The sequence below is a fragment of the Centroberyx gerrardi genome, chromosome 1 (genome assembly GCF_048128805.1).
Source record: "Centroberyx gerrardi isolate f3 chromosome 1, fCenGer3.hap1.cur.20231027, whole genome shotgun sequence".
NCBI lineage: Eukaryota > Metazoa > Chordata > Actinopteri > Beryciformes > Berycidae > Centroberyx > Centroberyx gerrardi.
In genome coordinates this window covers 29,503,684-29,520,015 of record NC_135997.1, presented here as the reverse complement: position 1 = coordinate 29,520,015, position 16,332 = coordinate 29,503,684, and positions in this window count along the sequence as shown.

Here is a 16,332-nt window from a genome sequence, read left to right as displayed (position 1 = left end):
AGAAGGCTACATGAGAAGGAACCCAGCCAAGCCTGATACTGTAGTTCCCCTGGGTGGGGTGCAATGATTGGGGTGAGGAACGTGGGCAGAAAGAGCAAACACTACAGCCAGCACCATTATGGGGGCCAGGATCAATCACACAAGATAAGCAAGCATTGGAAACACAGTGTGAGAAATGGCAACAGAGGATTGAAGTTTCACCCAGAGTCAACACAGACCAGACGCTGTATGGGGAAATCAAAGGCACCGGGCGCTCACAGCTGTTAGGCTGCAGTCCGGCATCAAAGATAATGCAGTTTTGTTTTTACTTCACTCTTAATTATGAAGTCAGCTTCTTACTCTACTGCTCCATCTTCACATTCTCCATCCTTGCCTCTAGCTTGTCATGCTTCATGCTTGCAATTCAATTTTTCAAATGATTCATTTGAAAAATTAAATGGCAAGTCAAATTTTACACATCTGGACCCACAGTGCAATCGTTTGGCTACAAAACGCTTGGATTATACTGAACAATGAAGTCCTTTGTTGGAAGTATTACTGTGTCATCTTTTATTAAAAGATTTTAACTTGCCATATCATAACCTAAACAGATTGGAGAGTCTCTTTAGGATCTGTGGCTGGATCATTGCAGCTCTCACTGCAGCTTGGACAGTGTTCTACAAGGGACTAGTCCTCAACAAGGCTGAATATATTCAACAAATACAGGTATTCTTAATATTCTTGTATTGAGTCTTACTATTGAGTTCCACCCTTTATCCTCTGGGAGATGCTGCGTCAGCCCTCACATCAAGAACAACTGATATCAACACTCATTCATCCTTTCTGCCATATCCCTCCTTAAAACATCCATACTTCCACAAAGTATGGAAGTTTATCATGAGATAAACTTCCATACTTTTTCATTTGCATTTTCCAATCCCTAGCTTCCTTAACTGTCCTAACTTGTTCCTACTCAATAGCAAATATTTCCTGACTGGTTCACTTCAGTGTATGAAGCCAATATGATGCAGAGGCCTCTCTCCCGTAATAGCTAAAGACTTGACATGACATTTCTGTTCATTTGCTTTCAATTGCTGCTGCAAGGGACTTCACCACTTGGTTATTCCACCAAGTGTATCATCATCTGGCAGGACTGACTTTTCATCCTGCATCCTCATCTGTCTGACAGCAGGCATGTGGAGTCTTCACCTCGCCACTGGTGCTAAGCAGGTTTCCATTCCAACCAAACGCTACAGCAGCTGATTTCACTGATCAGTTCCTCCTCTCTGGTTGAAGGTGTGTTGATCAGAGAAATCGGCTGGTGTTGTGTTTGGTTGAAATGAAAACCTGTACACATGGCTCTCGATGGCACATGGTTAGAGAGCACTGTACAAGTACTAAGTGATACCAACAGTGACAGAAATCTGCAGTGTTTAGAAGACATCATATCTATCCCAATGAGCTAGCCACAGGTAAAGTGTCATTTATGAAGGGTTGGTTAGTTTGACCTATAACCCTATAACCTATTACAACCATGCCATGTGACTTGAGTTTTTTTACCTGAAGATAAGGGAAAGCCCATAGCACAATCTCATACCTAAACCCAGAACCATTTATTGGTGTTGGTTGCTTATGATGAGCTAAGTACAGTCCCAGCTGCAAACTTCCTCTGCTGCAATGGTATCACAACAAGATATGATGACACCATTCATTTAGCGATTCAAAATTTAGTGATTTAGCATGTCAGGCCCTGAATTGCAAGTTAGAAGTCTCACTATTCCTTTCATTTAATACAGCTGTGAACATTTTTATTCTCCAGTCTGTCTATGCCATATGCGATTTTGACACAAACGGACTGTTGAGAATTATAGTGTTCTTATAACACAAAGCATTACCACACCAAAAGAGGCCCAGTATAAAAAAGTGTAATCTATTGCTTGTTGAATGTCAAGAGTTTTTGAAATGCAAGGTGAAAGACAGACAGGGACAGACTGGTATCTAATGTCTAGTGATTCAACCACCTTTCTAAATGGGCCTAAACAAGTATCCATCTATTGATTTTCCCCTGAAAAGATTTAATCAGATGCTTGCCAAGATTCAGAGAGGACAAAGCTCTCCATTTAACCCCATTGTTGCACACCTCAGTGGACCTGTCACACTGCTGAGAATACATAATGACAGAGACAGACGATAGTGGGATGAAAATAAGAATCAAATCTGTTCAAAATGCCCGAATTGCCAATTTGATTACCATAATTGTAAATGATTGTATCACATTTATTCTATATGCAATTACAAAAACTATGTTTTGTGTTTAGATTGCAGTGAAACATGAGGCTTGTTACACGGCAGAACAGTGTAATGGTCAAGGTTGTTTCCCCCTCTCTTTTTTCCCAAAATCAAATTAGGCTGACAATTCAATAGAGCTAACAAGGCTTAAAAGGTTCAAAGTTGGGTGTCATTGGCTAAATAACCTCTGAAGCATGTAGAGGCAGACAGTTTTTCCTCACTCCTGGAGGCCAAAGTCTCTTTTGAGTCAGTTTTGATCATTGATTATCTCTTTTTAATATTGGTATTGAGTATACATGAAAAAGGGAGCTGGATTTTAAGGGGCATTAAAGTGATTTATGACTTTTATTGACCTCTATCTGTGACCAAGGAATTGCAGCAACATCAACAGGTTTCTGGCACAGCTTATGATGGCCTGTAATTGACATAAATAATAAAGTCACATTTTCATCATAGAAACAAGTAAACTAGCTAATTAGAGCCAAGATCCAAACAGAAACATCTTGTGAATACGTAATACAGTATGATGCAAAATATTGTAATAATAATACTCAGGGTTTTGATTGGTGACCGGTGGAAAAGTGCCGAGTCTATTTTCTTCGCGCACAGCGTGCCGATTTCACAGAAATACAAAGTAGAATCATATTACCAGAAGCAAATATACATTCAGTGATCAACCTACTAATGTCTTCACTGTTGTTGTTGATCAATACATGTGCACTGATGTAAATTTTAAAAGCAAGAGAGTCACTGGGATGATGAACATCTTATTTGCTTTTGAAATCTCACATGGCAAATGACCTTCGGGTCTGCTATTGAATTATCACTAAAATCAATAAGATAAGATGCTTAGTAAGTATTTGGGCTACACAGATAGATAAATAGAGAGAGAGAGAGAGAGAGAGAGAGAGAATAAGTAAAAAATAATCCTAAACAAATCCATGTGACTGCTTTAATGTGCGAGAGAGTCTGTGTAGAAAGTGAAGATGGACAATATAAAGTTAATCACTGAAGTGGAAAAATACAGGAAGCTGCATATGACCATCAGCATTGTTTCTGTAAAGACAACATAAAAAAAAAAGATAAGGCTTGGGATGTTGTATATTCAGCTGTTGGAGCACAATGTAAGTACAACATATTTTAACAGGACATTACTCCTCCAGTCAGTGCATTACTCAGGGAGGCTGCTGGACTGTGTAGAAATACGCTTTTGGTCTGAACAGCCCAGCTGTGAATTGCATGTGTAAATCTTGGAATGCAACCGTTCTGCTTCTGGTCTGAAGATATTTGCTGCAATATTGCTGTCACTGTGTCGCAGACAAACTTCAGAGCAAATCATATTTATTTATATGGGTCAAACTTTGTTTTTTCAACCGCGGGTGCCAGAACACCGTTCCAGTTCTAGTCCGATTTAACCCCTGATAATACTGCTTTGTCATTTGCTTTTTTGGCTTAAGAATGAAATGTCTTGCGATGCCAGGCTGTTCCAAAACAGAGTACAGGCCGGAAAGTGAGTTTTGAAAGCCAGAAATCTCAGCACCTGGCCAAGTAATCATTGAGTCATTGGCAATGATCAACAACCCTATCAACCCCCCGCAGATATATTATGATCATTATGTGCTATGGGGCACTAAAAATTGTACTTATTGCACCTTTAAAAGTATAGAAATTGTGCCTTGTCTAGTTTTATGATTCAGTTATGATTCACTCGACAAGGAACAGTTATGATTCAGTTAGGATTCAGTTTAGTTCCATTCCTATCCTTAAAGCAAACTTGAGTGAGTTCCTACAGTTTCCTGCATTCGCCTCACACCTAACTCAGAGTTAATTACCGTTCCATAACCAAAGGCAAGGTAGCAGGCCACCTGCTGTGGAACCTTTGCATGACCCACCTTGGAGAAGCGACCTCAAAACACCTCCACCATTCATCGGAGAATAATGAGAAAGAACACAAGAGAATGGAACCAATGAGGAGGGTCTCTAAGAATAGAATTGACAGCTCCACAGAGGCCTAACATTACGCCCAGTAAACCTTAATTGGACTTTGATGTTGCTTCAGGCTCATGGGGGAATAGTATCTTTGTTAGCTGGCCGGTTCTCTCCGGAATAAGTTGAAATGTATTACAGATGAAAAGGTGACCACCTGCCAGGTGCTGCAAGGTAAACTGAATGGGGAGGATGATCTCACCAGGGGGTTCCATCAAAAACAATATTATATTCAGATAAGATCTGATTAGCTGCCGACAAAGTAAGACGACAGCTTCCATATGATATATCATGAGCTAGTTATTGAGACAGCTAACAAGTGAACAAGCAAGCACCAGTGCATCTCAAGTGGCTCGTAGCCAAGTGTGCCAGCGCCAAACCAATGTCAGTCTTGCATTTGCAGAGGTGAGTAATTGTCAGGAAAATAAATGAATGTTCTTGGGAGGCAGCTGTTTGCTTCTACCTGGGTGGAGATGTGGATATATGTAAGTACAGTGTTTTGCAGTTGTTGTAGCTACAGGCTGATGATTAGAATATCAGCCATTACTCTCCTCCTGGCACACTGAGGTACTAAAACTGACTGTGCCTTCACACTGCAAGCAACTTGGTTGATGGGTTGCACTATTCTGGCCAACGATGCAGAGGTTCCAATTGCATCCAGTTAGTTGTCTCATGCAGCTACAAAGTTTTGAGCAAATCATGTATTTTCCTGCTTTGGTATTCCCTTTCATAAAGTTACATCATTTTGATGAGTTACTAGCAAGCGCTAATTAGGTAGCATTAATGAAAAATGAAGAAAAACATCAATAAAAATCAACATCAACATATGAACAACATATGAACATCAATAAATCGTCCATTTTGCACTCGCCAGGCAGAACTATTGTTCATGAAACGAAAGCTGTTTTTCAGAGGCAGAGATAAAACGGATCACATCATTAATGTAGCAGCCCCAGCACACAGTCTTTTATATAAAAAGGTATTGGTGATGGAATACTGCTCCTCCCATAGTCCAAGAAATACATTTTCATATTTGGGGCAAAGCGTGCTGCGATGGTGGTCTCCTTGTCGTGTATGTACAGATGATCCTGGAAGAGAGAGGCATTATTCTTGAACTACGTCCAAAACTAATATTGATTATTTTTGCTTTCGGTACGCATACTTTGCTTAGCATTCCAGCAGTTCATGGCTTTGTTCGTTGTTAGCAAAATAGTTTTAGTCAAGTTATTTTCAGTAAAATTAAAATATGTAATAACTTCATCATGTCATTTCTACTTACATTATTTCACCCATTTTAAGAACAACAACAGCGTCCAAAAATTCTATTCATTTTTGCCATAGGTGAAAACTGAGCAAATAGCAGAAATACAAAAAAAAAAAGCATAATAATAAAAATCCCAGCAAAAGCAACAGGGGTTCTATACACCTTGCTGCTAATTACAGACATATCAGCTTTTCCTACAGGCTCCACCTCAAATGTTTTAGTTGTTCTACTTGTAAAAACGTAATTGTAAGAACATGCAAAGGCACATTTCCATTTATATGTAAATGGAAAGAATTTATGTTTCCCAGAAGCCTAATTAAAAACAACTGTATTTTCAGGCAATTCTACCGCAACAATAGAGTCAGTTATTACTGGGTTACATAGTTATTATAGGATGCAAATGATCAAACTAATAGTATTGTTTCAATGTACCTGTAGAGGAAGGAGTGACTATATCATGATAGCCCTTGAGAGAAATGCAGTTTAGATGCATTTCCTTTGCTTTAGTAGAAGTTTGAACTGTTTGTTAGGTGAATGTAAATGGGAGTGTGTCGTGTTGTGATGTTTGATTCTGACCTGGAATGACAGGCCAGTATCTGCGCTGCAACACCCTCCCTGTCACAAACAAGACATGGCTACAATCTGTGCCAGCAGCCGCAAATCAGGGAAATAATAATGTAGATCGCTAAAGTGGGAGCTCAGAGAACTAATGATACCTTTCCCCACTTTGCTGTGGCAACATTCCCTCTCATGACTGTCACCCTCTTGAAAGTTGTTTTGCAAGAAAGCGGGTGCCAAGTTTCAAATTCACATCCAATACATTCTGTTTAAGAAAGCTTAAAGAATAATTCAAAACTACATTCCCTCAAGAACTTTTTGGTCCTAATTGTCAGTCACGGTGCTTGAAAGTCCTTATATCAGAAGTGTTTTTTGTCAACACTTATGAAGTCTGAAAAGTAGTTTTTGCTTCATGTTGAATGAAACCTTACTCATAGCGCATTATGAATTAAAGCACATAATAAGCACAAATATCACAACATGGCAAGAGGGCATAATAACAAAAAATATTTTCAAGTACCAAGAGGAAACTTGCTTTTGTGAATGCACCACAACTTTCTGAAGACCGATCGCAGGAGCGTACTTGAGATGGTGACGATTACGTTAGCGATGGAACAAGATGTTATGAGCTGTATGGCTCTTTTCATGCTGCATTTCTGACAGATCAGTGCACATCTGCACCGTAATGTTGTTTTGGAGGAGCCAGATCAATAGCAATCTATTTTTAAAAGCACTTCTGCTGATGGCAACAGCCCTCTGTGCAGCGGTTCGGGCTATTCTCCATCCACTGTAGCAGTTGGCTCTAGCACACAGAAAATAACAACATCTTAATTAAACCCAGTTAGATGCAATCTGGGCCTTGACGGGCCTCCAATCAAAACTATTGATGAGATTAAAAGGGATGATGATGGAATGCTCAGGGATGCTGACACCAGGCAATCTATAGCCTCGCAATTTAACAGGCTTATTTTGCCCAGTCATCCTGCACAGAGCCTCAGCTCTCACTTTAGAGATGCTGCTAATGGTGCGATCGTATGGAGGACCACATCAGCCAGTATCAAAAATAAATAAATGCCTTGATAAATAAGTACATACATAAATACATGTGTAAGTACATGTACACAGACATAAATAAATAAAATGCCCCTATTATTATTATATATATGTATGTTTTTTATATATGCATGTGTGTATGTATGTATATGTGCGTATATATGTATGTGTGTGCATATATGTATATTTATATTATTATTATTATTATTATTACTGTTATTATTGTTATTATAATTTATTTTTGTTATTTTTTTATTATCATTTTTTATGTTTTATTATTATTATTGTTATTTATTTATTTATTTATTTATTTTTTGAGTAATTCATGTCATTGTTAAGGTACCTGCATCCCTCACACTGGGAAAAAAAAAAAAAAACTTGGTCACAAAAAAAAAAAATGTCCCTGTATTTATTCATTTCCCTATTTATTCATATCCCTAATTATTTCCACATTTATTTATTTTCCAATGTATTATTTTACAGTCTGCTAATTACAGTGTAACTAGTTTGTAATTATGGGGTACTAATAAAATAACAATGCTGTAGTTACAGGGTAACAAAACAAGTCAGGGAATTAACGGGTAACAATTTTGTAATTATGAGAGATTTATCTAGTAGTTATGGTGTAACTGTTTTTGTAATTACTGCATACTTAAAAAGTAGTTATAGGGTACCATAACCTAATTAGGGGGGGCAAAACAAATGTTATCGGTGCTTGTTCCTTGTAGTTATGGAGTAAGTATTTAGACCCTAAATTGTTTTATAAAAAGATTATGAAGGTTTTTATTTTAAATTTTATATTATAAAATTGTATGTTCAATTAAGTATGTTACTGTGTATGCTACCTTGTTATAGAAATCTCACCAAACAGCTGTTCTAGCGTCTCCTCTCCTAACATCGATTACCAGATGGACGTATGTGACTTTCCGTGAACCTGTATTTACTGTGGGGCAACCTTGTACTTACCCAAAAATTACTGTGAACAAGAGGGGAACAAGCACTGCTTTATTTTACAGCCACACACCTTGTACTTACTTATAATAATAATTTGATGTTTTTTTTGTTTTTTTTACAGAAAATAAGTGGTATATTAAAAGACTCTCAGTGAAAAAACAGGCACATTTAGAATAAATATTGATTATATTGTTAGTAATAGAGGTATGTAAAACATATATTTACTAATTCCATTACACTTTCACTGCTTTAGGCTACAGGTTACCCATAAGATGTTTTGAAGAAATGCGCAAAGACACTATAACAGTAGTGTGCAAATAAATGTACTGAAATAAAATGATTCAGTTGTTCAGTTGTGTAAAGTGGATAGGAAGATGACAGATGTCAGAAGTGGACTGCAGGTGAGAGGGTGTTCAAGCAGGGCTTTGGCTCATCTGCTTCTGTTTGGCAGGTCTGTTGGAGTGGCGTCTCTGCTGTTGCAGCCATGTTGCCAGCAGATTTCTTGTTCTTCCCCTGGAATATGCGGGATAGCCAAGAAAAGAAGCCACACTTCTTCTTCTTTGGTTTTGTCAACAGGCTGTCTTTGGCACTGGAACTCTGAGGTCCTGCAGGTTTGACCAGTTGGACAGGTGAAAGTGTTTTTTCCAGGGTCAGACCGGACAGATCCTTGGTGTCCTTTACAGTTTCAACCACAAGGCTTGGTGGAGCTTTGACCTCAACCTGGATGGCTGGAGCCTGGGACTCCTGAAGCAGGTTGGTTGATCCTTCCTCAAGCAGGTGAATCAGGGTGTCTTCAGCAAGAGAGACGGGGAGAACCTCCTCTGAGGTGGAGTTATTGTCAGGTCCAGCAGAGAGGACAGTGACTTTTGTTCCCTCACAACATTCAGGTTGATGCAGGACGGTGACAGAGCTTTCAGCAGCGGCCTCAATCTGTGCACAGGAGTTGACCGTTTCCCTCTTGATGATAAAAGGACATTGTTCTTCCTCCTTCTCCAAGTCCTGGAGGAACAGCATCAGTTTAGAATCAGCTTTGACGATTGGCTCCCATTCATCAAGATGATCTTGAGTAGGGGCATGGTAAGTAAGTAAGTAAGTAAAGTTTATTTATATAGCACCTTTCACAGAACGAAGTCACAAAGTGCTTCACAGGAGTAAAATAGTTAAAATAAGACCATCAAATAGTAAGAAACAATAAAACATAAAAACAAAGGACATAAAAAACACACAGAAATACAGACACAAGAGGCTAGACAAAGGCCAGTCTGAACAGATGAGTCTTCAGCTGCTTTTTAAAAGTGTCAACAGAGACCGCAGATCTTAAGTCCAGTGGAAGAGCGTTCCATAGTTTAGGTGCTACAATTTCAAAGGCTCGATCACCTTTTGTTTTGAGTCTGGAGCGAGGGACGACCAGTAAGCCCTGGTCAGAAGACCTAAGTGACCTGCTGGTAATGTAGGGATGGAGTAGGTCGCAGATGTACACAGGTGCCTGACCATGCAGGGCTCTATATGTGATTACAAGAACCTTAAATTGAATCCTAAACTTGATGGGAAGCCAATGTAAGGAAGCTAAGATGGGAGTGATGTGAGACGTCCTGCTGGACCTGGTCAACAGCCTTGCAGCAGCGTTCTGGACCATTTGTAGACGATCCAGAGATGACTTACTGAGGCAGGTGAAAAGGGAATTACAGTAGTCCAGGCGGGATGATATAAAGGCATGAATAATCATCTCCAACTCAGCTTGTGACACAACAGACTTGAGTTTGGCAATGTTTCTAAGATGGAAAAAACATGTACGGGACAATGACTTAATATGTTGATCAAAGTACATAGCCTGATCAAAAATAACACCAAGATTTCTAAGGTTAGACCGTACAGTTGAGGAAAGGGACCCAATACACTGCGCAACCTTGGAAACGATACTGTCTGAAGCAATAATAAGAACCTCAGTCTTGTCTGCATTAAGCTGTAGAAAGTTGTTGGCCATCCAGTCCTTAATGGCACTCAGACAATCGTGCAAAACAGACAGTTTGTCAGTCTTATCTGGCTTAAAAGAGATGTACAGCTGAATATCATCAGCGTAGCAGTGATAAGAAACACCTTTAAATTTGCCAATAATCAGTCCTAGGGGAAGCATATATAAAGCAAATAAGATAGGACCCAAAACAGAACCCTGGGGCACACCGCAGGACAGGGCAGCAGTTGCAGACATGTAGGGACCAACCGACACAGAAAAACTCGGTGTGCAGTGCAGGCAGCCATAAATGTAGAACTCACTGATGAGGAATCATAGATGTGCTTTTCACCAAGTTCCTCCTCCTCCAGGAGGACTGAGAGGAACTGCATCAGGTGAGACTCAACAGCTGCTGACAACAGCTTCCCATTTGTCAAGCTGGTCCAGAGTCGGCCCATGCTGTGGGGAGCAGTCAACTACAAATCTAGAGAGATGTGATGAAGCGTAGAAGAGCTCCTCACCAAATCTCTCCTTCTCCAAGTCAAAGTGGGATTTGACTACTGGCTCCCACTCATCCAGGCGGCCCAGAGTAGATCCACATGGTGAGCAGCAGCAGCCACAAATCCAGATGTGTCACCTGGGGGAGCATAGAGGTATCTCTTTCCAACTGCCTCCAGGTGGTAGTCATCGTCAAAACCAAAGGGGGAGTGCTGAAGCAGCCTCAATCTCTCAATGAGTTTGAAGTCATCAGTCATTTGAGCCTCATGGGATGGAGCCTCAACAAGGCGGAGCAGGTTGGACTGAGCCTCAACATGCTGAGCTGGATGGATGGATGCTCCAGCATTACCTAACGCTTTGTCTTCGGTCATGAGAGGAGGCTCTTTCTCTGTGGGAGGAAGGTCTCCTTTGTCCATATCCAAGAGAAGTTTGTATGCTGATGAAGCTGTGCTGGCTATTGGTTCCCATATATTGAGGCTCTCAAATCCACAAGCAGGTTTGGAGCCGAGACCAACAGCAGACTGAGGTGAAAGGTCACAGTCGAGCTCAGCAGGAACTCCAGAGAAACTAGAGGCTTCAGTATAAAGGTACTGCTCCTTATTCAGGACTTTCACAAACATGCAGTTGATGTTTTCATGGCGATCGTCATTAAGGGCATTGAGTCGAGCGACCATTTGCATGGATGCTGAAAGAAATGCAATGGCAACATCTTAATAATCAACTAACCATAAGGCCACCTGATGTAGCTTCATTCAAGGTCAACATGCTCCATCATAGCTTCATCTTATGCTTTTCATCATAGTTTTGTTTCAACAACAAATCTAACTGAATTTACATGTAAATCAAACTAAGGAAGAACTGGACACAAATACAAATCCTTCAACACAAACAACTAGTCTATCCTGACTGTCTGTCTCTTGTTTGTCTGTTCAGCAAAATCCTCTGTACTAATCTTTTCCCGTTAAATAATAAAATGATAAATACATGTGGCTTACCAAGATGGAAATCACTCTCCATGTTTTCCTTTCTAAAAGGTAGATATTGTTGATGTTTCTCCAAATGAATGCAACGTGAGTTTTCTGTCTCAATGTGCAGGTGAACAGCGATCAGAGATGAAACTGTGAGTTTGAGTCTGTCTTCAGGTCAGTCTGTCTTTATGACACTGACATTCTAAATTCTATGAACTCTGCTGCATTCTGTCCAGCTGCATTATGATTCATCAGATGAAGCTCAGGCTCCAGTAAACTTTGATGACAGAGATGTCTCACTTTGTACATGGTTTATAAACTACACATGATTAAAAAACACATAATTGAATATTTGGAACTTATATTAAGATACCCTATTTTTTATGTGGAAAACATCTTTTAATCATTTAATTGTTAATTCCTATTGTACTTTCACTGTTTTAAGCCACAAGTTAGCTGACTTTAATCTTACTACTACCTACTACTACTACTATTACTATTACCACTACCTACTATCATATCTGAGGGGATACTTTAGGAAAATAAAAAGAGAAGTTCTTAATCTTCAATTCAGCTTTTCACGTGTAGAATTTATTTTTTCCAGAACAACCTGTGCATCAACCCATGCAGTTAATAGAAACATGGGTAGCACTTTACAACGACCTTTTTCCAGTGCATGAACCTTTAAGCACCGATAATATTTGTTTAGTCCCCCCCCCTAATTACGTTATTGTACCCTGTAATAATTTTTTAAGTATGCAGTAATTACGAAAACAGTTACACCATAACTACCTTTATAAATCTCTCAGAATTACAAAATTGTTACCCCTTAATTCCTGGGCTTCTTGTCTTGTTACCCTGTAACTACAGCATTGTTATTTTATTAGTACCCCATAATTACAAACTAGTTACACCGTAATTAGTGGGCTGCAAAATAAAGTGTTACCGTATTGATTTCTGTATTTATTTCCCTATTTATTCATTTCAGTATTTATTTGTTTCTGTATTTCTTTGTCCATATGATAAGGAGGGGGCTGTCAATCAAAGTATGTCATGGTGTCACCTAACTCACATTGGTTGATCAACATCAGAGTGCATAGATCGGATTGGACTAGTACACTAAAGGCTGCATGCAGGCAAGTGCTAGCCAGAGATCTGCAACTCTTGGCTAACAGAGCTGAAAATGCTAGTCCAGGTTACGAACTCTTTGTGTGGAGGCACTCACTGTCAGTTTGGTCCAGTTAGGACCAACTGACATAGAGGTTGACCTGTAGTGTTCAGCAGTTTGGAGGAAATGACTCAATCACCAGAGAACTTTTTGGTGAACTAGTAGGCTACTCTGAACTCACGGTTTCTTAAGCGAAATGAGGTTATCGCTTGTGAATTTCATCATCTATAGCTGTACACTCTGGATTAATGCTGAAATGACTGCTATTTTGTGAAACAATGCCTCATAAAAACATCCTCACATCAGATTGACTGATTGACTGATTACCCATTACAATCTTCCTTGGATCATTTCTGATCACTTTAGTAATGCAGGGAATTGTTGCCACTGATGTTGGAGACAGTAAACAGCTGTAGTAAAAAACAACAAACAAAACAAAAACGATAGTTTTACCCTGTGCAGCTGTTTATTGAATTGGATATAACAATGTTGCACTTGCCATAACCTTGCCTAAGTGAGTCCAAATTTGATCTAGTAGATTTTAATCATTGTAATACAGAGAAAAGATAAAACAAAAATCATCAAATTTATTGTAAGCCAATTTAAAGAGTTTAAGGGAGCCTTCAGGACCAACGTTCCCTCTAAACTGATAGTTTGGTGACCCATTGCTAATAATCTATAACACTGTGCAAATAGTATCTTGTCAGTGCCTATGACTAATAATTTATCACAATGACAAAATAATGTCTTCTCAGTCCCTACGTCTAATAATTTATCACATTGACCAAATAATAACGTTTTGTCAGTCATTGCTCCACTTTGCCCCCCAGAAATGTAGTTGATTTAAATGGGTTTGGAAGCTTTGGTGGCAATGACAGATGCACGGACTCTACCATAGATTTAGTGGGTTAGTGAATTGACGCCTGTGTACACTGTGCGGAATGACTGCTCAGATTAAGCTGTTGTTAGTCTTAGACTAACAGCATTTAAAGATACGTTGGCCTGATTGTTTTATGGAAATCGCAGATCTGCAAGCAACACAGCACGCACATATGGGGAACTAATGGTAGAAATTCGATTTTTTGCCTAAACCAAGGCCAAGACACTTTTGACACCTTTTGATATTTTACCAAAGCCTATATGATTAAACTTAATAATAACTATAGCCTGCCATTTGCAGCCTATAAGGATGTTAGGCCAACTCACGTATTGTATGGGAACATTTAATTCACAATAAATGCAGATATAGCCTACAGTAGATTTCATTTTGGCATCAAGGCTCTGTGTAGCATCACTCGCTGTGAAGCGTAATTCAAAACCAGCAAAAGCAAGAGCAGGGTGAGATTAATGCAAACCCCCCATGGGCGACCATGAAGAAACAGAGCCCACAGGTGGATGCTGGGGTGGTGCTGGAGTGTGTGGGATGCATAGGCAGCAGCAGTAGCAGCAGGGCGAGCAGCAGCATGAGAATGAGCGGGAGAGTTTGACAGCTTAAACAGACCGCCCAATTGGTGATGGCAACACGCGAGCTCAGCTGACACATCAGCTGATCCAGAGCCCAGCGCCAACTGAGTTGCTTTCCTGAACTAGCTCGCAGGCTTCGCTTCATTTATGAGTTTACTTGAGTAGCCAGCGCAGTGAAATATTTAGCACCCATTTCCTACAGTATAACTAGGACCAATCGACAAGAAACATCTAAAGTAATATCCAGTCAGTTCAATTCACTGTGTAATCCCTTTGGGGACACACAGATTTATTAGGCTAAATGAAGAGAGTGCAGAATAGGCCTAATCAAGGGGGCAACTCAGCTGTATGGATTCCTATCTGTCGGCAATATTTGATAGGAAGCATATCTCATTTTTATAGTAATAACAAAAAAGCCCCAAATGGAAAATCTGTTATACTCATGCTGTGGGAACTTCCAAACTGGCTGCAGAAGCAGCTCCCACAGAGCCTTGGCCTCGGTGGTGCTTTAGGACACCTAGATAGATGAAAGTATTGTAATAAACCTTGTTCTTTAGAGGTGATAAATAACTGGATTAGACAAGGTAGTGAAATACTGCCAGCACCTTTTGGTAGACCCGCCTGGTCCGGTGTCAGAGGCTGTGGAACAACCACCCCACAGCAACAAGACGTACACCATAAGTTAAACTTTATTGAATAAATAGGCTGTCACCCAATATCACCTCTAGGGAAAAACGTCCAGTGACAACCCATGGGCAACAGCCTCCTCCAAACTCCCCAAACTTCATGAAAACCCTGACTCTAAGCACAAAAACAATAAGACAAAAAATGTGACTATACATACAGTTAACATGGGCTACTACTCAACTCTCCCGGCTCGTTTTCCCCCAAGGAATCTGCTGGCTGTGTTGGGACGGCGCAGGAGCCCGAGCCGGGGAGCAGCAGCAGCCCGGCAGGTGCGCTCCCGAAGCCCCATCCCTATCTGACTCGCCTCCCCTCCTTGCACCGGAATCGACGACCCCCCTAAAATAGCTGCCTTCGTCGCCAGCAGCCCTAGTAGCTGCGAGCGACACCCCGCCCCCATCCCCCCCCCCCCCCCCCCCGAAGAGCGCCGAGCCGCGGAGCTATAGCGGAGCCGCTTCCCAGAGGGCCGGCGCGGCGCTCGGCTCCGTCTTTTATCAGTTACCTGGAGTCTCTGGTGGCGCTCGCAATCAGACACAGGTGCAAATCACTGGTCCATAATTAGTCTGTCGCATCCACCAGGGAGCCAGAGCTCACTGTTGTCCCTCGCTATCAATAAATAACCATCCATTGACCTCTGAAATGTTTCATAATGAGTTTTTGTTGTCGTAAAATGTACATGACTAATGTATATAGTTGTCTTTTTATGATGCTACTGATTTCAGTACAGTGTTAACCACAGGCAAAAACACAAGCAGCTTAATCAGAATCAAATTAGCATAATTTCGGGCTTATAAAACGGTAACAATTTTGAGGTGTAAATGCACAGAGGAAACAATTTCATAGGTGTGTTTACTCCAATATCACCCATTTCCTTGTTAAATGATACGTATGTTAAAATGAGCTGAGACGTCAACTTTGTTTAGTCTTTATGGTTGGAAGTCCCATTGTGATGAGACTACATAGCAGACAGATCATTTCACCTCCCCAGGATATATTTGTTTTGTAGCTGACTGAAAACATACTATACATTGTATGTCTAGAGTTCTGCCATGTTGGGAATCAGATTAATGAAGCTGTGGCCAATAATCCATTCCATAATAATATGCCTAATGGATACTTCATTTTGTGGTTTGAGCTTGATATCTCTTAACATACTGATGGCAACTGTTGGATGCTTTCATTCAACCTTGTATTCAACCTGAGTACCTATTCAATTGTAATACCATGAATGCCTACATGTTTAGCATGGGACAGCAACAGTCGGAATCAAATGCCTAACCCAGTTAGTGCATGCTGTATCTACTGAGCTATGGAGTATTGCATAAAATAGTGAAATCTGAAAACATTTTATCCAACATTTGATATCGTCATTATTGTGATTTTCAACATGACATACAGTATGTAGTCATTCTGTATGTGTTTGCAGTACAAAACAAATGTGTCCATAGTGTGAAAGTGTACTGCTCTATGACTCAAGACACTGAAGGTGGCAATTCTGTGGGACTTGCTCATCTCA